The following is a 26262-nucleotide window of genomic DNA, read 5'->3' as shown; positions in this document are numbered from 1 at the left end:
TCCTCAGGGGTTATGGCCAAAAAGAAGTTAAGAAAGGCTCATGTAGAGATCATTGTTGCAGCAAAATATTTTCACTTGCACCTGGACCCTTCTTTTCTCTCAGGTGTTTGTAAAGGGGGGGGGGGTATAACATTAAAGAAGTTCAGATGAGTTCTCGCAGGTGTGCTGGTCAATATTCCATTATCCGAAATGCTTGGGACTGGACCTATCTGGGTTAAGTGGATTTTTCGGATATTTGAGAATTTTCTCTAAAGCAGCCCTATAGCATCAGAGAATACTTGCAGTGGCTGTCACTAATCCCTGACATTTCTCCACTGCCATCACCATTCCTGCCTGGGAGCCAGAGGTCTCACCTCATATGTAAGTGGTAGGAAAGTGTACAAGGACTTTCCTCCAGCAGAATTTCAGCAAACCCCACTGAAAGGGTATTAGGCAGAGTGAGTGACTTGGGCAAGCGAAGGGAGAGCACGGCTCGGGTGGGCAGGCAGGGAGAGAGCGGCAGCACTGCTCAGGCAGGCGAGTGAGGAGAGAGCGCGACTCAAGATGGCTAGCGGGGAGAGAGCGCGGTATTCAGTTCAAATTCTGAGAATGCCACAATGCAATTTATCACAGGTTGCAGAAACTCATGGCAAAAAATGACAATTTATAAATAAATAATCAGTGCTATCCTTTCCTTCAATGTATAACCTGTGGACAAGCGTCTCCTTTGTAAAACTGATTCCCTTAGCCCCACTTGAGCACGGTGGGCAAATTTTTATCAACTTTTTTCCAAATTGTGATGTCCTGTCTCACCCGAAAAAAATTTGGATATTCAGATTTATGGTCAATCGGTTTTTGGTTAATCAGAAACGTACTGTATTTATTCCTCAACCAATGTTAAGATTTAAATGATTTAATAATTGATTCATGGGTATTTAAAATCATACAGTATCAACAAATTAAGCAGAGGGAAGCACTTGGCATTGCTGATGGGGAAAAGAACCATGAGACCTAGAATAAGCAAGATTGTGAACTGAACCTTTTACACAGCTGATCGTTTCGAATTAACTGACAGGGTTAGTTAGACAGGTGAATTCAACTGTTACATTGAAGAACATGGATAAATATCTGAAAGGAAATAATTTGTAGAGCTTGGGAGAGAACCTTAGTGATGGGATCTTGAATAGAGCCAGTGCAGATCTCAATGGCCTCCTGTGCTGTCAATATTTTGCTCATTTTCACTTCTCTTTTTCCTTACAACACACAGTGTGCAGCACAAGAATTCTAGTGTCATACTGCCCAGTGCTCAACACATCCACACCAACTTTTAGTACCCATTCATACTAATCCCTCCCTCATTCCCATAAACCTAGCCCCTCCCATTCTTCTTCCTCCCACCTACACAAGGCACAATTTACAGCAAGTAATTAAACCATCAGCAAGCAAGTATTTTATTGTCATTGTGAAAGAAAACTCAATGAAATTTAAAAACACAACCCATGGTTCTCACAAATACAGCATACATGAACATATAAAAACAAAAAAAAAACATATAAAAACAAAAGAACAGTTGTATTAAAAACAATACAAAATACACTGATTGGCAGAGTTTAATTCGTGAATGGCTCTGGGATAGAAACTGTTCTTGAATCTGTTTGTCCATGATTTAATGGACCTGGATTGTCTACCCGAGGGCAATAGGTCAAACAAATGATAGTGTGGCTGAGTAGAGTCCTTGAGAATATTAGCTGCCTTCCCAATACAGCAAAATCGAAATGAATACTCCAAAGAAGACAAGAAGCTCCAAATGATCTTCTGGGCTATAACAATAAACCTCTGAAGATCCCGCTTGTCTGCTGCTGTACAGCTGGCCAACCACAAAGGAATGCAATAGGTAAGCTCGGCCTTAATAGAGCAGCGATAGAAGGACACCAATAACTTTTCCTGTAGATTGATTTTCCTAAAGATTCTCAGGAAATGGAGACATTGATGTGCCTTGCGGACTATCATGGTGGTATTAATAGTCCGAGAAAGATCCTCAGCCAAATACATTCCAAGGAACTTAAAAGTCATGACCCTTTGCACACAGACCCTGTTAATACACAATGGAGCTGTGGTCATACTGTTGCTTCTAAAATCCATTACGAGCTCTTTCATCTTCAAGGAATTCAATACCAGATTGTTTTCCAAGCATCACTTCGTCCCTATAGGCTGACTCATCCCCCCTTGAAATGAGCCCAACCACTGTCATGTCATCACAAATTTTATGATGGTACAGGTACACGATCCTTTATCCAGAACCCTTGGGGGACAGCGTGTTCCAAATTTCAGATTTTTCCGGATTTCGGAAATCCCACCCAAATTGTGCTTCCGTATCCATCCTCTTCCAGTCGCTCAGCAGTCTCTCCCAACCCCCAGTCCCTTGGCCGTCTGACTCGTGCTCCTGCCGTTTTCTGGATTTTAGATGTTCGGATAAAGGATCGTGTACCTGTATTAAAAGGATAATCGTAGACACAGTCATAGGTATAAAGAGATTGGGATTGACACACAGCCTTGCGGGGAACCAGTGCTAAATGTGGGAGTAGGGGAATAATGAATAGCAATTTTTTACACATTGAGAATGATTTGTTAAAAGACTTGATCCATAGACAATTAGATCTGGAAAATCTTAAGTCAGCAAGTTTAACAACCAGTCTGCCTGGAATAACAGTATTAAAATAAGAATTAAAGTCTATAAAAAACATTCTTATGTTGTTCAAGTATGTCAATGCTAAGTGAAGAACAGTGGCAATGGTATTCACAGTAGACCTATTAGCCCTGTAGCAAACTAGTGTGGATCCAAGGTGGGAGGAAGACTGGCTTTAATGTGCTGCAAAACAGCTTCTGAAGCACTTCATGATGACTGGTGTTAGAGCTACTGGACAGTAGTTATTGAGGCCCTTGATAACCTTCTTCATAGGCAGTGGGATGATTGTAGCACCTTTTAGGCTTGGTGGGATGATAGACTGCACATTTTTATAATGTGGGATGAATCCTGGAATTTCTCATTTTAGTCCAAATGGGTGAGTTGATTCTGCCTAGACAAATAAAGAGAGTTTATTCATTTTGTGGCCTCTTAAAATGCATAGATTCAGCTGTCAGAATCAAATAGTCACCTTTTGAACACGGTAATCAGGAAACCTTTATCCTAACATGTGTCTGAACATTCTAGGCATATGTGGATATCATTGCCTTACTCATATCAGGCATGCGTCAATAATGATCAAATTTTAAAAAATTTAGACTTACAGCACAATAACAGGCCATTTCAGACCACGGGTACATGAAGCCGACAGCATCAAATCCACGCTGCTGAAGATCCAACCTCGCTGGGTAGGTCACGTCTCCAGAATGGAGGACCATCGCCTTCCCAAGATCGTGTTATATGGCGAGTTCTCCACTGGCCACCGAGACAGGTGCACCAAAGAAGAGGTACAAGGATTGCCTAAAGAAATCTCTTGGTGCCTGCCACATTGACCACTGCCAGTGGGCTGATCTCGCCTCAAACCGTGCATCTTGGCGTCTCACAGTTTGGCGGGCAGCAACCTCCTTTGAAGAAGACCGCAGAGCCCACCTCACTGACAAAAGACAAAGGAGGAAAAACCCAACACCCAACCCCAACCAACCAATTTTCCCTTGTAACCGCTGCAACCGTGTCTGACTGTCCCGCATCGGACTTGTCAGCCACAAACGAGCCTGCAGCTGACGTGGACGTACCCTTCCATAAATCTTCGTCCGCAAACCAAGCCAAAGAAGAAAGAACATGTTGCCCTATTTACACTCAATTAATGTACAGTTGTAATTGTAATTTCGAACAGTGGGAGGAAACTGGAGTCCCCAGCAAAAACCCATGCAGACATAGGGAGAACATACAAACTCCTTACAGACAGTGTAGGATTCAAACCCCACTCCCAATTACTGGTGTGTAAAGGTATTGAGCTAACCACTACACCAACCATGCCACCCTAAGAATTTTTATGATTTATAAATAGTAAATGACTGAAAGGCAAGTAGATTTTGAGAGAAAAGTTTGGGACTAGGTTGAAGTTAATTTGAATTAGGCGTAAGAGATTCACAAGCATGTCTCTTGGATGAGATTTATTTGGATCTGTTCTCAGCCATACTGAATTGCTTGAGTGCAAGGATGCTCCAAAAGTCTGGTGGGAGTGAAAACGAACCTGGACAGAAACTTACTTCACTGTTTTCTATTTCCATTAATGGATGGGAGGGGAATGGAGGGACATGGGCAGAGTGTTGGTAAGTGGAATTAGAGGAGGGCACTTGGATCAGTGCAGACTAGAAGGGCCAAATTGGCCTGATTCCATGCTGTAATTGTTATGTGGTTAAATGCAATCTGCCAGTTTCCTTTAAGATGTGTGCTTGAATTCATCTGAATTATACTGAATTATTATCTTGTGTATTCCTAAAATCCAATGAAGGATTAAATAGAAAGAGAAAAATCTACTCTGACTACACTGAGATTCCTTCAGTGAATAATTCAATTATACTTAATGAAGACTGATTTGTGTTTATTTATTTCATCAGGGAAAGGTAGTCAATGTTAATAATAAACTAAGCTGACAATTAACTCCAGTATTGAAGAAACGGACAAAAATATAAAATGGTTTGCTCAAAATTTGCATTTCAGCCTTTTTTGGTGTCAAGTTTTATGCTGCCTTCAGTAATGTCTGGCACAAAAATTGATAACAGCCCACCCAAAAGTAAATGGGACAAAAGTTTCCTGATGAGATCAGTCTTATTTCCACACTTTTTCTGATAGTTTGATGTTTAGCAATCAGAGAAGGGTATCATGTACATTTTACATGTTCATCTGTTGGCAATGGTGTAAATAGAAGTGAATGTAACAATGTAGAGTGATGGATATATATGTACACAAAACTAAGGCTGAGAAGAGACTTGGAATGATTTTCCTTTTGTAAATACTATATTGTGAATAAAGTCCATTTTTGGTTAAAAAACGTAAGACACGTGATGACTACCATGGAGGGGAATGTCTGCAGGAGATCTTGTTTTCGTGAAAGAGATATAGAAGTTTTAATCAGTGAGATACCTACAGAAGAGTGGTTATATTTCATTCCCTAGGAGATAGGTGAAGGTGAGCTGCACAATTTGCAGCAAATGACAACATTGTTTGGATCAACAATTCATTCGCTGATAGGTTATGATCAATAGAAGCCTCATAGTGTCAGAATCAAACAGCAAAGAAACCTTCGGCTAACTATACCGATCATCATCATCCATTGACATTCATTCTATTTTATTCTCCTCACATTTCCAGCAACTGCCCATCAATTCTACTTCTCACCAACACTGTGAAGGAAATTTACAGTGACCAGAGATCTTTTGGGTGTGGGAGGAAGCTGGAGCACTTGACAGAAACCCACATGGTCACAGATGGGATGTGCAAACTTCACACAGACAGAAGTTGGGATCAGGATTGAATCCGAGTAGCTGGATCAACAACTGTACAAGCTATGCTTGTAAAAGAGAATGGGAGGGATGACATACAATATTTATTGTATGTCATCTGGCCACTCTTGGTAAAAGTTGTTGAACCCTGTTGGTTTCGGGGATTGCTTTGAGGGAAGGGTCATTTTAGCTGCAATGAATACAATGATTTAGAAGGCTCCTGACAAAAATCAGTTCTCTATAAATGAATCTCCTTTAGTCTGATCAGTAAATGCCTCCCTCTGCTCTACTAAGAGATGTGGATATTCTGCTGATACTTCTACCTGATTCACCATCTTCCACCTCTAGTTCCTATGGATCTTCAGGCTATGCTTCGTGCCCTCAGGATCCATGTCTGTGTACTGTCCTTCTGACTCAGGCTGCTGCCTCTGTTTGACTTTTATGTGGATCATAAAGTGCACCTTGATATCTCTGTACCTGGTTAGTGTAAGGCTAGGTTTCCCCACTTATTCTCCAGATTGACGCAGGCCACAAAATCTGTTTTAGTAAAGGAAGGACATTTTCTGGGATCAGAAAGGGTGAAGATGATAAATAATTGCTATAAATTAGGTCAGTTTCTTTCATTTAAAAGAATGAAAGAAAGATTTCAAATACCAACTCAGACTCTTTTTTTTGTTATCAAATTAAATCAATGATACATGATTATTTTGGGAAGAATTTATTTCTACATTAAGAGTTGAAATTTGAAATGTTGGTTTGTGATGGAGGAAAGAAAGGATTTATTTCTGAGATGTATAAATTATTGCAACAGAAAATGTCTAAAATTGATTTGCATAAACTAAGACTTAAATGGGAGAAAGATTTGGGAGTTGATTTGGTTAGAGATCATTGGAAAACTATTTGTAATGATAGCATGACAAAAATTATCAATGTTTGGTGAAGGCTTGTAACTTATAATTTTATACATCAATTATATTTAACTCTGGAGTGTTTGGAAAGATATAAGTTGAGTTTTTCTGATTTGTGTTTTCGATGTAATGGTCAGAAAGGTACATTTTTGCATTCATCATGGTCTTGTGATAAGGTTAAGCCCTTTTGGTCTCAGGTCAAGGATTGTTTACAGAATATTTTGAAAATAAAATTTTCTTTAGACCAAAAATTTTTTAAATTGGGGACATGTGAGATTTGTTTGGTATATAAATTGGATAAATTTCACATAGCTTTTTTGAGATTGGCATTAGCAGGGGCGAGGAAATGTATAGCAATTATGTGGAAAGATCAAACAGAACTTAGTTTACAAAGATGGCATTCGGAATTAAGGTCTTGTATTCCATTGGAGAGATAACGTACAATTTGAGGGATAAATATTATATTTTTAAGAAGATTTGGAGCCTATATTTGGATTATTTTAATTGGAAAATTTGAAGATTGTGATCTGGATGTAGTGAGGTTTCCTTATTCCACGATGTATTAATTTGTGTTGTGGTATTTTTTTTTCTTTCTTTTATTAGTGGTTAGGTGGGTTATATGGAGTAAAGATGGAAGGAGTGGGGTGCATTTTTGTTGTTTTAGGAGCAGGGGAGGGTAGAGATTTTTTTTGCTGTGTTTATATATATAAACCATGTTAAAATTAGGATATATTTATATTATTGTATTATTGCTGTGATCACGTTTGCTTCTATTTTTAATAAAATATTCAAAAAAAGGAAGGACATTTTCAAAATGCTTCTGATAATTGAGTAGTTTTCAGAGAGGCAGCCCTCACCTTCTGTAGTTGGAGGGCACTTGGCCAGGGAAGTGGAAGGCACCTTTGGTACAAAAGGGCACATCTGTCTGAGCATTGCTGAAAATAGGAGCATATGTGGATCGATGTGAGCTTCCTATAAATTCTTCTCACGACTGACAGCAGGCAGAATATATATAGAGAGAGTGGTAAAGGTGCAGCTTATTAATGGTCCAGGAATGCAGTCTATAACCACCAACATTTATGACAAGCCAGCATTATGGGAAAATTCTCATACATCATTGAAATCAAAATAGAAAAATTAATCTTTTCATGAATACAGTGCTTAAGTGATCTGTCAGATACAAATTGAGAGATATTACCGAGATATGCAAGGGCTGCTTAGAAAGACCCGATGGCAAGAAAGTTGACAGACAACATAACTTTTAGAATCAGAATTTATTATCATGAACATGTCACAAAATTCATTGTTTGACCTCCACAGTCCAGGCATAGGACTGTCTCTTGAGGTCATCCTACACAATGTCATAAATCTTGGTGATGACAGCCTTGGAACACTTTGATTAATGAATACAGTATTTATTATTGAAGCCCAGGTGGGATGTCATGACTCTGAAGACTCATTAGGGTCTTTGCAGGTGGGCCCATCTTTGCCCCTTTATCCTATTCTTCCTGACCCACCTTCCACAGTCAGTCATTGGTATTTTAAGAACCCAGTAATGGATGTCTGCCAGTTGTATCTCCACCACAGATTTAAATGACTATCTTAGGAGCTAATTTTGGAAGAAACATCCACTGTTTGTTGGAGCACACTACTTTGGAAGGTGTTTTCTTTCTTTTTAAAATATTTTTATTGATGTTTAAATTATGCACAATTGAACAGTATAGTTATATAGTGTATTGAAAAATTCAAAATAAGAAGAAAAACATCAAAACGCCTTATAATTCAGAGCCCCAACCACTAAGCAAGGTTAAAAGCTGACCCCTAGGAATCAAGTGATAACAATCTGGGGGTGGACAGTCTAGCACCAAAGCTTCAGAGCAACTCTAATTCTTTAGGTTATGATCATAGTCCTTCTTCTTAGGCAGTGGGAAGTTAATATTTGACTCTTTAATGACATATCTAATTTTTTAATAAACTTAAACAAGACATGATATCATTTAACCACTGTGTATGAATAGGTGGAGTATTGTCTTTCCATTTAATCAAAATTGCACATCTGGCTAACAATGAAGTAAATAATAAAATTCAGTTTTGAGTTGGAGTCAGTAAAGCATCATTTTCTTGAAATGATCTGGATAGAGCAATTAAAGGGAAAGGTTCTAATTTGAACTTGAGAATCACCAAGAAAGTTTGAAAGATAACTTTCAAAATTTTTATGAACTAGGGCATATCCAGAACATGTGAACCAAAGAGGCATCATCAATTTAACAATTTTTAAATAGATGATTTATATCTGAATAAAAACAAGACAATTTAACTTCAGACATATGTATTCTGTGGACTACTTTAAATTGCAACAAATAGTGTTGTGCACTAAAGGAGATCGTATTAATCAGATTACAAACAGAGTCCCAAACCTCATCTGAGAATGAAAGATTCAAATCCAGTTCCCAATCATTCTTGATTTTAACTAATGAGGCTGTCCTTAAATCAAGCAAATTATTTTAAATAAGAGATATTAAACCTTTATAAGAAAGTTGTAAATCAATAAGTGTATTAAGGATGTTTGCCTCGGCAATTTGCGAAAAGTCAGGGATCTGAGATTGAACAAAATGTCTAACTTGAAAAGTGTTTTCACATCTTGCTGTCAGTTGAGAAGGTGCCAAGTCTGGTTTCCAAATGTTTCAGACTATTTGTAACCCTTTAAACAGGATAAATCCACTCCTAGTTTTACTGTAATTGTTCAATGCCTGTGAAAAACTGGACTCTAAAGCTTCAAGCTATGTCAGTAAGGGAACTAGTGAACATTGTATGAATTGATTCATTATTTGGTGCATACTTGACTCTGCAAAAATCATCTGGGCCATCTACCTGCTTCTTTCACCCTTTCTATATGCAATTTCACCTATTCTATATTAATCTTGATAAAGGGGTCAGACGTTAATATTAACCGACCATTTCTACAAATGGATGCTGTCTGATCTGATGAGTTCTTCCAGCAATTCCTTGTCTGCTCAAGCTTCCAGCATCTGCAGCTTTTGAGTTTATCTTCTGGAGTAATAAATAGCAGGATGTGCATAAAGAAAACAGAGCCAATTTTGTAATGAAAGCATTATTAGCACTTCTAGTCATCAAGAAATCATTTTGTTTTGTTTTAATTTGCATAATGGAAATTTATGTATAAATGAAACTAAATGTTATTTTGGGGTTTGGTCACAAATTTTGGCTCTGCTATTCTCTGCTGTGGGTGGATGTTGAAAGTGACCTGAGAGCCATGCAGATAAAAAACAGTATTGCACCCCTTTTATGGGAAAATCCAACCCAATCCTACAATGTCAAATGCAAAATGTCATAAAACAGAAAATCCTAATGATATTTGGCAGGTCAAACAGTAGGTGTAAAGAGAGAAAAAGAATTAAGATTTCAGATTGGTGGTCTTTTATCAGAACAAATTTAAAGTTAAGTTAGATGTACAGCACAGTAACAGGCCCTTCCAGCCTACAAGCCTATCCCACTCAAATACATCAATAAATTTACAACCCTCATACATTTTGATGGGTGGTAGGAAACTGCAGCACCTGGGGAAAACCCATGCAAACATGTGGAGAAGGTAGAAAACTCCTTACAGACAGCTCCAGATTCAAACCCTGATCTTTGGAGCTACAGTAGCATTCGCTAACTGCTAAGCTAACCAGACTGCCTGATACAGTACTGATCTGGTGAATATTTTCATCATTTTATGTTAACACCAATGTCCCATCTTTTTAATTTTATTGTAATTTTAATGATATACCAAGGCCCTTCTAGTCCTTGAAACCTGTGCTGTCCAATTATCTCTAATTAACCTACCAATCACATCTGTTTTTGGAGTGGCCACTCTTTACTAGCTTATGAATGGCATGCCAAAAAAATGACACTGTAGCTCAGAACTTGTGACAACAATAATAAATATATCTGAACCTTAAAGTTAAAAAGAAAAAGAGAAAAAAGCTTCCCGTGGATATTGTTTGACCTATTGAGTGCTTCCAGAATCTTTTTGTTTTGATTTTGCAGTTGCAGTAGTTTTGTTCTGATGCCTGAAACCAGGCAAATGAAAGTGGGGGTTCTTTCACCTATTTGATAGGTGATGCAGAGGGCAAACATATTAATTAGTCATCATTTCCAAGGAAATTAAATGAAACAAAACCATACTCCTGTGGAGCTGGAGGCACTGCAGTCAGTCCTGGCCATAATTTTTGTCAGTGCCTCTATGGGGCAAAGCTGAGTGCCACTGTAGGTGAGGTTGTGCCCAAACCAGCATGTCCTTGCTCCACAAGTTGATCACAGTGGGGTAACCAGTGACAGACAATTATATGCTTCTTGGTTCTCACACATCTGTGTAGCTCAGGCCCAAAATACATGGAGAGATCACCCTGAGATTATTTTATAAACAGCAGGTTGGTGATGAGACGCAGTGTTGAATGTCACAGCTACTTTTTTTTAATAAAGACTGGAGTTTTAGCCATGTAACTCCACAATTTAAAGCTCGTTGAGTCCCTGACAGCAGAGCTGCCACAGATACATACAGGTATATTTAAATGAGTAACTTTGACAAGCAGGAAACCCCCTCCATGACATGCAGCAGCTGCTGGCTGTGAAAGAAAGCAACACACTGACACTTTGCTACAAGCCCGCACTTAGGAATATTTGAAACCTGTCAGTGGCCTGCTGCACATAGCTTGTACTGATGCTCTTCTGTTAAGTTGGTGACACATAATTTAACCACATACTATGAGAGAGTTCTGTGGATTTTCCCTACTGCGTTGTTTACCAGAAGTCACGATTTCCTGTTTTACTATTTGAAGGGCGTATAATCTATGGTGATGTATAATGTTCTGCGTTTGTGTTATTAATAGATATCTAAGTCAATCTTAACCATTTTAGAAGTGAATATAATGCTCCCCCAAAGGGCAGATGGGTGTCATTGATGGAAAATAATTTTAAACTTATAGTAAAACAGATTGCCTTTCCCACAATTACCCAAGATCAGTTTCACCCAGGACCGTGACACTACGTTTTAGAGGGCACATGTTCTGTGCTGAATTCCAGTAGGGTTTCTATGGTTAGACTCAGTGGACTGAGGTAAAAAATAGAACACATCCCAGCTGAGACATGTGATATGCACAATAGATAATATTGGAGATCATCGCTGGTAAAACAGCATCAGATGCAAAACTGGATGTTGGACATCCTTGTATCACTCATATCAGTGGGCCTGATATTTTTCTGATGTCAGGTTCTTTCTGATTGACGGTTTTGTTCACATAATACAGGTTTCTGCACCCAGCATACATCGGGCAGACAAATTCCACACTATAACACTGTGGAACAGTGTCAGAAGGAGCATCAATGTTCCTTTTTTCATTATCTAAAGGGACTCATTGCTTCCAGCTCAGTTCTCGTTGCTCAAACAGCTTTCCAAAGTCGACGACATTCACCACAACTGAAGGAAAACACTTTCTTCCAACATCCAGCTACTGAGATCCTCACCCAACAGATGGCTCTTTGGTGACATTGATGACAGCCCTCCAATTTTGGAGTCAACATTATGGCCATACCCAGCCTCCCAATATGGGTTAAAGACAACTGAAAGAAAATCAGAGATATGTGCTTAGTGAACATTTCACTTGCGGAGATTTTTCAGAGGGACTGCATCCCAAATGGATCTCTCTGCAGTTGTTGCTGTAATACTTGATATCCTGGTGGATATCAACCTCACTCTTGTGCCTGGATTGTTCGCTCCACATTAACCACCATCGTATCCACATCATCAAGAAGCATCACCCGGTTTTGAGCCTCACTCTCCAAAAACACACCTGTGACAATTATCCAACTAACACAGTAAGTCTTTTGGAACTTCAAAGGAAGCTGGAGCTGAAGCGGAGAATGTAAAACTCATTACCGACAGCATGGATCAAACACAGGTTGCTGGCTGTGTGATAGCATTGCACTAACTGCTACACTAACTATGCCAACATGAAGTCCTAACCTTTGTATTAAATACCTCAGACAATTATGGCAAGCCTGCCAGATGCCTTCTTCACCATTTTGTCCCCTGAAGCTGCCAGTTTCAGGGAACTAGACATCTGGAGCTCCCAGGTCTCTGCTCGGCAACACTCTCCAGGGCCATGCCATTCACCATGTAAGTCCTACCCTGGTTTGACGTGTCAAAATGCAACATCTCATACTTGTCTGAGTTAAACTCCACTTACCACTTCTTGCCCCTCCTTCCGAGCTAATACAAATCATGTTGTGAACTTAATATCCTATGGAGCACAATCTATGGAAGGGGTCTGAGCCCTGGTTGAGAGGTTTGTAAATTTGCTCTTCCTGTAACAGTGTTTAAGCAACTATCATTTAAAAAAAATATAGTCAAAATGCAGTATTTAAAGATATATATGTAACTACAATTTGAAAGAACTCAAGTCACTGTGACTCACTTTGGCTATCAATGATACTCCTCCTCCAACTCCTTTTCCACATTATCCCCAGTTATAGATTTCATCTCTTAACTATTACTGTAATCCCAGCACCTTCATGGTCACTGTCACATCTCCAAATGTTCTCAGTGAGTCTCCTTTCACTGCTCACTGTTCATCCACCAATGGAACCAAGGGTCAGATCAAAGATCAAAGACCAAAGATAACTCAAGCATCACTTTTTGTCTGAAAGTGAGCCTGGCCTACTATTTCAAGTAACTTTTCTAAGATCTCCAAGGGGCTACAGATAGGCTATTCAAGTGCTTTAATGCGAGAAGAAATGACAGAAACCTATGGTTGGAAATCACAGCCATGAGCAAGTGACAAAAGAGCTCATTTCCCAAGGGCATTGCGTGTTGGTTGGTTTATAAAGTGGTGGTGATTTGGCCTGATAGCATATTTATCAGGAAACCAAAGAGATGCATGTTTTGCAACAGGTAGGAACCAGAAAAATATTGTGACACCCTGATGAGAACAGAAGGTGGAAGTTGATGATGGCAGTCAAATCCAGTGCTGCTTTCATTGGGTAAGAAGAATACATACCATGCCATGTCTCCTGGCAGTTATTTGCACAATTACTAATGTCCTATCTGAAGCTTTGCCACATTCCTTCAGCTCTTCCATTGCTTATCATGTATGTCCACACTCCATTGAGATAAATATTATAGTTGAAACTCAGAAATAGAAACTCTTGGCTCACTTCCTTCATTTGGAAATAATTTTATATCTTAACGTTGAAATTCCAACTTGGTCAGCATTGGAGAGTTGGTCTGAAGGTCCTGCTTCCTGTCGTATAACATGGAACTGAGAAAGCTCAGGATATCCTGCAACAAACCACGGCAACATCATATACAGAGATTTGCCCACTTTGAAACTGTTCCCTGTTGGGAGCACTCCAGCATTTGTTTTGGTCACTGAAGGGAAGCCTGTTGTGTCATTTCACATCTCTTTCAAAAATAGTAGCAAGCACAACCCCATGAGATAATATTCTCTGGCTGAGAGAACCTACCCCTGGCGCCTCCCCGAAACGTCCTCCTCTCACTTTGAACTGGTGTCCTCTGGTGCTCGCTACTGCTGCTCTGGGAAGGAGGTACTGGCTATCTACTTTATCTAAGGCTTTTCTAGAGAAAGATCTCTAGAGTGATCCATTTGTCATAAAATGGATGTTGGAGTATCCCAGTTTATTCCAGTTAACTATCTCCCTTATTTTGCTTACAAATGAAGTAAGACTAATGGATCTGTAACTGGATAGGTTTTTATTGGCTCAGTCTATTTTAAACTGGTTTTAATCCTGCATTACCTACCCAATATCCATTGACTTCTATGCATAGCGTTCATCAGTTCTCTGAGTGAGGCACCACTAGGATGTATTTGTTCCTTCCTATAACTTGTGAAGCCTCTTCTCTATACTAGCAGGAACCATGATTTCTCTTTCACCCAGAGGAAATTGAGTCAAATTATATTGATCAAAAAAGCAGCATGTTGTTCTTGTGGAAGTGTATTAATATCAACAATCCCAGTATACCAATATATCTGTGGCCTTGAGTATACTTCCTACTGTTTCTGCGTCAGGATATAGATTCAGAATTTTTAATTGCATTTCCTAAAACTTATAACATGGCCTTTCAAATTCTGATCAGAATTCCATTATCTTGGTGATATTTAGAAAAGTCTATTGACCTGGACATATTTATTTGTCCAGAGAGCTAGCGTTTAGAGGAAATGACTCTTCCCAGGTTTATTGACCTGCAAAATTCCAGTGTAGTGAGCAAAAAAAAGAGGGAAAATTGCACTTTTGTAACTTCAAGATGCTCTGTGCTTCTTCCTTTACAATCGTGTCTAAATATATTTAGGATTAAACATAGAAAGTAATCTTCATGAAGTAATCTTCCCAAACAGTGAGTCAAGGTTAAAGGGTTAGGAAAAATTACCAAATGGGGTCTATTTATAAAGGATAGCTTCACTACCATTTCTGAGTGAATGTTGAGCTAAAAATTGGAATAGTTTCTTCATGTGATTCTGGAAAATTAGGATACAGTTTCAGTTTCATCCTCTTCACATTCAATGGCATCATGCTCTTCTTTTTTTTAACCTGGCTAGCTCATAACAAATTCTTCAATGGCATTGGTGAAAATCACCAATGTTGCCCAAAGATAACATTGAATTATACATTGTAATTCAACTGGTTAAACACACCTTGAATCTGAATAGGCTTTTAAAATCTTAATTATGGCATAATTAACTCTCTAAACTTCAAAATTTCACAAACAGCCCACTCACCAGCCCAAAGAATCAGGTGCCTCCTGCCCCATTTGATGAGGAGTTTGCAGTTCACACATTATAAGCTCATTAGCAAACTTAAAACTCATAAAGCATGTCACCTACAAGCCCAAGAAGAAAAAGAAGAAATTAACAACATTTTCAGATATGTAAAAGGTGCCATGTGAACATAAATTCAGACCATTTAAAATAATTCAAACTGAACTCCTGTGATAATTATGTTTGTTGATTGCCATTGGGTGGTACAGATGTTGGTCTCTCCACTTAAATAAAGATCCAGTGTTGATGAAGGGTTCTGACCTGAAATGTCGACCCTTCTTGTTCTTCTGCTTAACCGACTGAGTTCCTCCAGCAGATTGCTTTTTGGTCCAGGTTCCAGCATCTGCATCTGTGCGTCTGGTTAAAAATCCCATTGAGGAAGAAGTAAATGCAAATATTATACAACACTGGTAAAAAGACCAGCTGTGCTCGTTGACTAGAGAGCTGCATGGAGCAAGCCTGTGTGCAACAGACTTAGCCAACTAACCCACTTAAACATCTTTCTTCCAAGCACTCTGCAATGAGGGAATGAATGTCGAACTTCAATTTTCTTTTGCAAAAGTTTATTCATTGCGCGATACACATTGATGTTGAAAGACTTTTTTTGAGCTCATGATTTGAATCCAAAATTAACTGTTTTCAGTCAATGCATTATTAATGTGGTGATAGTGTAACTCTATTGCCATTTCAGAGGAGGTGGTAGTCCAGAAGAGTAGCAAATAGACACATTAAGTGATTTAAAATTGTAAATTTAAACAAAGAGCATGGTACAGGCCCTTTTGGTTTACGAGCCTGTGCCACCCAATCTTTTGCTAAAATTACAAACAGAAATTTATTTTCGTGAGTGAAACGAAAGCTTGTTAAATGCCACTATTTTCACATTGTGCACTGGTGGTATCACTAAAACAGTGGGAGGTGGGGTTGAGGTGTGTGAAAAGAAGACTACAATAATACTGGAGTACATTAGAAAGCTTGGAAATTAGCCAAAGGAATGCTAATATTAGTAAATATCTGAGGAGATGAAATTTTGAAAAAAAATCACTCAAATAACTTAATGAGAAAAAACTTTGTAATGTTGCTGGGTAAAGCTTCAATGATACAGTGAAACCACAATATAACGTGATCATTTGGGTCCAAAAAATGTCATTGTGAAAAAAAGTAGGGTTGCGCTAAATCGGGGTTACTTACATATACTTGTTCAACCTGCCTCGCCTCCATTTCAGCCAAATCCCTGTCCTACTCAAACACCTGGCCACTCTCCGGCTGCATTACCTGGGCATTAGCTCCCTACAGGAGCAGAAACTTTGGCAGCTGTACAAGGTGAGGGAGCTGGCCACGCGCTGGCCACACTGAAAGAGAGCGCATTTCCACCAGCATGCTGCGCCTGGACAACTACCTGCTGTGCTGTGGCTTGCACATGCCCTGGCTGCTGCAGACCAGCCCAGCTCTCAGCTTCGACCAGTGGAGATCAGTGCGCGTGTCTCCGGATGTCGGGTGTTGGTGTCCAAGGGCCAGATGGTGTACTTCAGGTGCCAGGCAGATGGCGCAGGCTGATCAGCAGGTCCAATGACTCATCGCATTATATCTGAATTCACGTTAAATCCGGGCGCACAAAATCAGGGTTTCACTGTATCGTTGAAAATTAGCCAGTTAATGAAAAATCACTGGCATTCACTTGAGGGGTACAGAATTCAAAAGAACTGAAATTATATTGTCTTTGTACAGAGCAGTGGTCAACTCATGTTCAAAAGTGTTGTATGTTCTTTGGTTCTTGAAAAAATGAAAAGAAAGTTGAAAAGCGAGAAAATTAAAAAAAAAAACTACATTGGCTGGAATCAAAGGATGACAAGTGGAATGAAAGATTGGCCAGGTTGGATGTAATTTTTTTATAAAAACCTCAATGAATTAAATAGAACTTAATTAAAAAAATATAAATTAAAAAAAGAAACACTTTGTAAGGCTGTCATCATCTGTGGAAATAAGAGTAGGGGTATTGTTTGAGGTCCAAGGGCCTTTGTTAGAATTAGGAAAGAATAAAATAAAGTTGCAGCTTAAAATCAACTTGTTTTCTCAACTCACTTCTGATGAGTTTTTTTGACTAGAATGTTAACTTTATTTCTCTGTCCCCAGATGTTGCCCAACTTACTGAGTATTTCCAATATTTTCTGTTTTTATTTTAGAATTTAAATAAAAAAAAAATAACATTTTAAATTGAATGCAGTTTTAGCAAAAAATAATAAATTATAAATGGGCCAGACAGGATAAATGCGCAAGGGGAAAAAAAAGGTAGATATTCATAAAGGGTAAAAATTCCGAACTCTAAAGGACATGCATTTTAGGTAAGGGATGGTGATGTGCTGGTGGTGGGGGGGGGGGGGGGGGGGGGGGTTGGGAGGACCTTTAAAGGAGATGTGCAAGGCAAGATTTTTTTACACAGAGAGTGATAGGTGCCTATAAAAAGCTGCGAGGGGTAGGGTAGAAACAGATGAGGTAGTTATGTTTAAGAGGCTTTCAGACAGATGCATGAAATGCAGGGAATGGATGGATAAGGATCAAGTACAGCCTGAAATAATTTAGTGTTTGGTGCAGACATTATGAGCTGAAGCATCTGTTTCTGTGTTGTATTTTACGTTTGAAAAGGGGGGAAATTATCATGGTTACTTTAGCTAACAGGAGAATTACATTGGGCCCCTGATGATAATCATGTTTGCAGATGTGGATTGTTTGATTTTGTTGAAAGGTGGGTACAATCAACAGGCATGTGTTTCGCACCGGCCACCAATGGTGAATCCCTTTGCCCAAGTTTCCAAGTGAAAGCATATAAAACCATGAGCTATAATCCTACCACCAAAAGTACTGAAGCAAATATATCAAATGCATCAAAAAAGGGATCATGAAAGTAAAAAAAAGATAAATAATAGGCCAAATACTAAGAGGAAGTAGATGGAATCAGAGGAGATATAAATGAATAGAAACACCTGCACGAGTGAGACTGAATGGCTCTTCATTGGTTGGTTCGATACAATTTAAATGTAATATCATCACTCAATTTTTTGCATGGAGTTTTTTTTCCTATTTTCATAGAGAATAAACAAAGTTCAATAACATCTGGATTTGAAAAAGCAACTGATATTCATATGCCACCTATTTCAGCATGTGAGAGATACATTTGATTCAATTTTATGTATTTATTTTCTTTACCTTGTTGTAACAATGCAATCACACCAAAAATGAGTGGGTGCTTCTCATGCCTACTTATCCTGTCTTAAGGAGCAGGTTACATCTAGAGGCTGCATTGATCATGAGGCAGACAAGCATCTAGCAGTCTCACTTTTCACACTGTCTGCATGTCTGTCTACAGTTAGTTTCAGTCTTTTGCTCCATTTTTGATGAGTAAGTGGACAGATGGGTACGCGAGCACTGAACCATTGACCTTCCACTTTGTCTATGAAGCTAATCCATCACTTGGAGCTTGGTGGGCATTTCTTTGAAAGGAACAGCACTTGTAGATAGAGTGGTGTGTTTGTCTTCATTGAATACAGGAGTTTGGACTTCATGTTACAGCCACACAAGGCATTGGTGAGACTGCTCTTTAAGTATTGTATCTTGTTGTCCAGCTATAGGAAGGATGTCATTAAGCTGGAATGGGTGCATAAAAGATCCACAAAAATATTACCAGGACTTGTCTGGATACTTGGGGTATTTTTCCCATGAGTGAAGGAGGCTGAAAGGTGACCTTATAGAAGTATCCAAAATCATAAGGAGCAAAGAGAAATTAAATGGTGAAAGTCATTTTCCCACTGTAGGGGAGTTTATATTTTGAGAATATACATTTAAGGTGAGAGGGAAAATATTTAAAAAGGGATCTGAATGTTAACCTTTTCACAGACAGTGGTTGGTATATGGAATGAGCTACCAGAGGAAGTAGTTGAGGTGGGTACAATTTTGGACTGGTAACTGGATAGGAAATGCTCAGAAAGAAATGGGTCAAATTCAGACAAATGGGTCTAGCTCTGGTAGGCAACTTTTTTGGCATGAAAGGGTATGGCCAATGGATACCATTTTCATGCTGCCTTGCTGTATGCCTCCATGATTTTCCTCAGTGATATGAGCGTTCAATATTTTATGGAAACTTCACATATCACCATCTCCTAAAGTGGGTCCCTTAGTATATCTGCTTCACAAGATCATCTGCAGATAAATGGTCATCCAATACATGCCTGGTGAAAAATAATTAATGGAAAAGTTGGTCAGAAGAAATGAAACAGGTCTAAAATGCAACCTGGGGCCAATAGAAATAATTACAAACTCTTATAAATTCTTTCCCAAAAGCTTTGGGTATAAAAATCAATCCAGTAGATCACATATACCAAATGTATTGTTGCACGAGGTGGAACGTGGCCAGAAAAAAAAAATGTCTGTTGATCATAGCCAAGGGAAGAATTTCAATCAACAAAAAAATCCTGGCAGGCTATCGTGCAATTTCCCAATTTTCATTCTCAAGAGCAAAGCAACAAATATTACTTTCTATGTTTTATGTATATTCATTACCATTCTTGTGTCATTCACTGTAATAGATCTTTAAATATTTCTACAGTTTCTTATCCTTATACTGAAAAGCTTTTGCTTTTGAAAGATTAATTATTAACTGTTCAACTTAATTAAGGATTATTACTGCAAATGGGGCTAAAGGCACAATTATGTACAAACTTTGAATGTTTTGAGCCTGATCATAGAATGTTCTCATCAAATGATTATTTATTGCAACTTGAACTGAGAGTTTAACCATACTTCCTCCCCCCCCCTCCCCAGTTGCTGTGCTTTTCATTTTATAATGCTTATTGTACAGTGTTTTGTGTCATCAACATTTCTCATTTAAACAGACAGGAAGTGGTCAGTCTAATACTTTCCCACTGTGAGCGCACGCGTGCGTACACACACACACACACACACACACACACACACACACACACACACACACACACACACACACACACACACACACACACACACACGCACACACACACACACACACACACACACACATCCTGTTTCTTTATTAAGAGCAGATGTGGATTGACTCTACGAGCTGAGTTTTAACAGCATGTCTGATTAAGTTTGTTGAAGTCCCAAAGTCTAACTCTTGAGAGAGCATCTGCACCACTGAATATTAATGATTTTTTCATGCTACTTCAAAAAATGAGAGCTACAGATCAATTTCGATCTCAATAGATATGACCCCCTCAAATAGCATGTCAAATGTGAGCAGGAATATCCAATGCCTTCATTTAGAACCAAGCATTAAAACAAGTTAATCATACCAATTATGTTGCAATCACTAAAAATAGGGTTCTATAATAATAAAACGTGACAAATTTCCCTAAAGAAATTATCATTGATGTATAACTAAAACATTTCAAAATATTGCTTTTGTGAGAAAGGAGATCCTTTGGTATAAAACTATTAATGTTTTACATAACTGATGAGGTAATGTAGGCATATATTTTCGGTTTTTGGCAACAGGGGAATTTGTACCTTTAGTATCATTTTAATGAGAAATCAACAGTGATAAAAATGCACCTTTGATAAGTTATAACTCCTGCATCTTACGGGATAACTACAAATACAAGGGAAATTAAATGTTGTCAATTAATTATGACACATCCCTGCATTGTTAAATGCATTGAATCTGCTTCAATTGTTTTTAGATTTCTAGCTTAAGCATTTCATTATGCTATGCATGTTTATCAGGTGCTATCTTTCTTTGGCTTGGCTTCGCGGACGAAGATTTATGGAGGGGTTAAAAAGTCCACGTCAGCTGCAGGCTCGTTTGTGGCTGACAAGTCCGATGCGGGACAGGCAGACACGGTTGCAGCGGTTGCAAGGGAAAATTGGTTGGTTGGGGTTGGGTGTTGGGTTTTTCCTCCTCTGTCTTTTATCAGTGAGGTGGGCTCTGTGGTCTTCTTCAAAGGAGGTTGCTGCCCGCCGAACTGTGAGGCGCCAAGATGCACGGTTGGAGGTGATATCAGCCCACTGGCAGTGGTCAGGTGCTAATTTGGTGTATAAGGGCCCAGTTAGGTGAAGTGGATCCACGCTACTTACCATACTGCATCAGACCTTCCTAAAGTCTTTGTTAGCTCTTTGATATTCCCAATAGACATCAGCAAAAGAAATAAATTGACATTAACAACAATAAAGAAACAATCTAGGTGTACTAAAATTATGCAGAATTATTCTCATCCGAACAATTAACTCAGATTCTCAATTTCTCATATAACCTATTGCATAGCTCCATCAGGTCAAATAAATGTGATCCCCAAATTCAGTGTGATGCCCCCAAAGGTTCAATGTCAACTTCATCAGTAGCTGAATGTTTTTATTATAGAGCAACATTCACCTTTTTGAAAAGTATATATTATTTACCTTTGTTAATTGAGGAATGAAGGCCAAATCTGTAATCTGCAGTTAATTCTAAAAGAAAGATGAATTTTAGCAAATTCAACAAATAAATTTGTGATTGAGATAAGGGAGGTGATTTAGCTCTTCAGGAAGCAATAAAGTTAAATAGCAGATTTAAATTTGATACATACTATGTATCCTGAAGAGTCTGACAGAGGGATAATCAAAAACTAGGGGTCATGGTTTAAAAATATGGAGTTGACCATTAAAGATAGAAATGAGGTCATATTCTTTTCTCACAAAAGGTGCATCTTAGAACTCTCTTCCTCAGAAGAGAATAAAAGTAGAGTCTGAATAATTTTAAGGCAGCTTGGTTCTACAGTATGTGGAAAGAGAATCCATTATCAATTTGATTCAAAGACCCTCATCAGAACTAACAACAGATCTTCAACTAGAAACATTAACCTTCTTACTCCTTTCACATTTGCTGCTTGATCTGCTTATTTCCAGTATTTTCTGTTCATTTATGTCAGATTTCCAACAGCTCTAGTTTTTTAAAGACTTTAATTTATCATGTATCAGTTCTTGATAAGAAAATTGGGTGTAAGGTTACTTTGGGTAGATAGGAATCCAGGTCTCTCTCTTCTACAACACTCTTCAGGGCCATAATGTTTACTGTTTTGACCCTCAACAATCTATCATGTAGCCCTTAGCTGAGTTAAATTCCATCTGCCGTTCCTTGCTACTTGTAATGCATGTCGAAAGAACCAAAGACTTGTTGATCCAAGCCAAGGCTTTTATTAACTAAAAGACTGGAGCAAATCACAAGTAGGTCGACCAGTCCAGAATGACCTGGTCTGGCTAGGTGCAATCCTTTAAGACCTGCCAGTTGGTGTGGCTACACTCTCAGCCAATCACAGTCATCTTACACTACCATCTGTAAATATGTACATATACACATTGGTGATAGAATCTGTACTATCACACTACTTCCCCAGTTGAACTAGGTAATGTTGTAAACTTAGACAACCTTCCTCTGTTCACTATACCCATCAATGTTAGTGTCATCTGTAAACTTATCAACCATGTTAACTATATTGTCATCCAAATTGTTAATATGGGTGACAAACAACAGTGGATCCAGCACTGCTCCCTGTGGCACACCACTGGTCACTGTCTTTCAATCTGAAAAAGAATCCTTCACTATCTCCCTCCTACACCTGTCTCCAAGCCAATTTTGAATTCAATTAGATAGCTCACCCTGGTCCAGAATGCTGACCCTTGGCTCACTATATAGACTGTGGAATAAGGATTATATTTCCCTTTGTCCCCCTCAGGAAGGTTGCCAAGAAAAGCAAGCATCATTTTTGGTTAACCAGAGATTTCAAGCATTGAGCAGAACACTGATGACAAGCTGGTCTGCTTATTTTCACTTGGCATATCAGTCCACCCCTGACTTGGGGAGAGGAAATTCTGAGTCAAATAAGACCTGTCTGGCAGCATTTCCCTTTACACTGCAGAGCCATAATGTTTGGGCTGGGCAAACCCCAACAACCCGATTCATGGTCTCATTCTCGGTTGTGTCTCAACCACATCAAATTTATGACGGGACTGCAGCCAGGAGCTAGCTTAGTTTCACCCACATGATTTATGAAGAATTTTATTCAATTTTATTAATGATTGAATTTCTGAATGAAATTGTGAATATATAATATGTAAACTGACAATTTTTATCCACTTTTGCAGGAGTCTGGGTCCATGAAGAATATTGTCTTGTAGTATTGATATTTGTCAAGGTTTAATACTAGACCTTCAAGACTTTAATCTCCTGGAATTGTATGAAATAGAAAAGGCTACAGAATTGTATTTATTTCCTATTTATTACGATGGGTTGGAAACTGAACAATATGATAGAGAGACAAAGAGAGAAAAAAAAAACAGGTTAGTTGTAAGCAGGAGGTAGGTAGCAGTGAATGTGGGGGAGTAGTAGGTGGAACAAAGGGAATATCTCTGTTAGGGTGAGTTCAGATAATGTAGTTAAGATCTGATTAGACTTCTTTGACTGCTAATAGTAAAGCTATGCGATATTCCCAGCAGATAATGTAAAATTTAAAAGAAATGAGCCTCAAAGATGTCAGGCAGAAAGGGCCAGTTTTGAGACAGACAGAAAGGAAAGTAGGTTCAGGACGGTGAATTAAAGTGGCAGGTACCAGTGAGATTTCAACTCGATTTTTCTTTCATTTGTGCAATCAGGCTTGTTACCTTACCAGAGATATTGCATCCATCTCTGGAACCTCCCCTTGTTCAACTAATTAGGGACTGCTCCGACGCTACAGAAGGACTGCCTGCACCATTGCCGTCACATTTTTTTGCATGAGGGTAACTGTGAATAGTTATTATCTGTCTATTTTGTTTCTATTTATTTGGTCCATTTAATTCAATTAAGTATATTATTGTAATTATGTTTTTTAGTTATATATTTGATTTTTTATGAAGTACCTCTATTACTGCAGCAAGTAAGAATTTTAGGGCATATCTACATTATTCAATGCATATAAAAAATAAACCCATGATCATTATCATTTACTGTTGTCTGCTCATCCCTACAGAAATTTCTCGACTCTCTATTCTTCCCTGACCCTATTTTCCAGTCACCCTCCCCCACACCCTGATCTTAGTCATTCCTCCTGGACCCTCCAGCCACACCTCTGATCTTGATCTCCATCAATTTTCCCCAGACCCTCATCCCATCTCTTCTCCACAGACTCTACACCATCTACAAATTTGCTGCTGATCCCATGGTGGTGGGTTGAATAAAAAGGGGTGATGAGTTAGTGTATAGGAGGGTGTTTGAAAACATGGCTGAATGATGCATCAACAACAGCCTCACCCTCAATGTTTCCGAAACCAAGGAACTGATTATTGACTTCAGGAAGGGATAATCAAAGGTATACAATCCAGTATTCATTAGATGATCCGAGGTGGAGACGGTGAGTAAATTTAAGTTCTTGAGTGCCAATATCTTAGAGGATCTTTCCTGGACTCAACACACAATTGGCATCATGAAGAAAGCACATCAGTGCCTCTACTTCCTCAGGAGTATGCTTAGGCTTGGTATGACATTGGAAACACTAGCAAATTTCTACAGATGTGAGGTGGAATATGCGCTGGCCGACTGAATCACAGTCTAGTGTGGGCACACCAATACCGCTGAGTGTAAAACCCTGGAAAAGATAGTGGACACAGCCCAGGACAGCATAGGCAAACCCTCCCCACTATCTAGAACATCTACAGGGAATGCTGCTATTGGAGAGCAGCAGCAATCATCAAGGATCTGCATCACCCAGCAGACACTCTGTTCTCACTGTTACCATCAGGAAAGAAGTGTAGGTGCCACCAGGTACAGAAACAGCGGCTACCCCTCCACCATCAGTCTCCTCAATTAGGGACTTATCTAGGGAATCTTACTTTTGCACTTGATTGATTTTTTTTCTCATTCGGTATTGCACAGCCAGTTTGATTACATTTCTTCATTTGTTTTCATGTATGCATTGAGTAGAGTTTTTTTTTGTTGACTACCAATAAATGGTAGTTCTGCCTCACCCACACAGGAAAAGAGAATCTTAGGGTTATATGTATTGTCATGTATTTACTCTGACAATAAATCTGAAATTTAACTAACTTTAAACTACTTGACCTTTGGCCTACATCTCCCACTTGCAGGCCCTCCCTCTGGTTTTTAATTTCACAGGCTGGCAATTGGCCATTTAAACCAAAGACTCACTCTTCCTATGAACCTCACCCACGATCCAGGCCTGGAGCTGGATTCCCATTTTCACCTTCACACAATTGGAAGTCTGTGAAGGACACTCAATAATGTCTGCGACGACCGAGATTTGCAGCATTTGGCTGATAACTAAAACTGCAGTTAGCCTATGATGCAATGACCCTTTAGCGCAAGTTTAATCATGAAGAATGATTCCTAAGCCAATATTCTGTGAATATCTTACTTGTCATTGAGTTGGAAATGCAAAATTCAAGGCTGTCATCTTTGAATTTGTATAAAACTAACCACTGTTATGACCTACACCTCCTTTGCTTTCATTAGACTGACTAATTGAGTAAATGCCTCTTGTGTCAAACACCCTGCAGCATCAAGTTTCCTAATATCTTAATCTGAGTCTCTTGTCATTGACTGCTAAAATGCTGGTTGTATTTAAAATAATAATTTTGTCATTCAATATTTGGAATGCCTGGGCCACAAATTACATGGTAAGTCTGCAAATAGTTAAATTAACAGCATGCAGGAAAAGGAGAACATTGTCAAAACCTCTGGGAAAAGAATTGTAAGAATGCAATGTGTACATTATAAATAGAAATCAAAATTCTCCCTTTTAAAACCAGAGAGCTTGTTACTCTTTGGAACAATTTAGTTGGAGTTACAACCATAGAAAATTGCAGCACAGAAAAAGGTCCCTTCGCCTTTCTAGTCTACGCTGAACTACTTTTCTGCATAATTCCTTTTACCACCTGTCCCCAAAGCATATCCTTCCAAAGCCCTCCATCCATGAACATATCCAAATGTTGTTAAATGTCACAATTGAGTCTGCATTTGCCAATTCAGCTGGCAACTCATTCCACACCCACCACTCTCTGTGTGAAGTTGCTCC

The 26262-nt window shown here is 38.8% G+C and overlaps 1 long non-coding RNA gene across 11 annotated transcripts in view; it reads right to left on the bottom strand.

The window, feature by feature from the left end:
- Positions 1-2823: 2823 nt before the first annotated feature.
- Positions 2824-26262, bottom strand: part of LOC138757237 (uncharacterized) — a 107697-nt gene continuing 84258 nt past the window's right edge. For 7 of the 11 annotated variants that reach the window (XR_011353450.1, XR_011353447.1, XR_011353444.1 and 4 more), the window contains 2 exons: positions 15155-15255; positions 2824-3056 (listed from right to left, as the gene is read on the bottom strand). This is a non-coding gene — a long non-coding RNA (uncharacterized lncRNA). Of the gene's footprint in view, positions 3057-13417; positions 13699-15154; positions 15256-21616; positions 21665-26262 lie in introns of all 11 variants that reach the window. The other 4 variants (XR_011353445.1, XR_011353452.1, XR_011353454.1 and 1 more) reach the window with 4 other exon arrangements.

Source organism: Narcine bancroftii, chromosome 3 (assembly GCF_036971445.1).
Source record: "Narcine bancroftii isolate sNarBan1 chromosome 3, sNarBan1.hap1, whole genome shotgun sequence".
NCBI classification, from domain to species: Eukaryota; Metazoa; Chordata; class Chondrichthyes; order Torpediniformes; family Narcinidae; genus Narcine; species Narcine bancroftii.
Note: the sequence above shows the minus strand (reverse complement) of the source record. Positions and strands in the feature narration are given on the sequence as shown.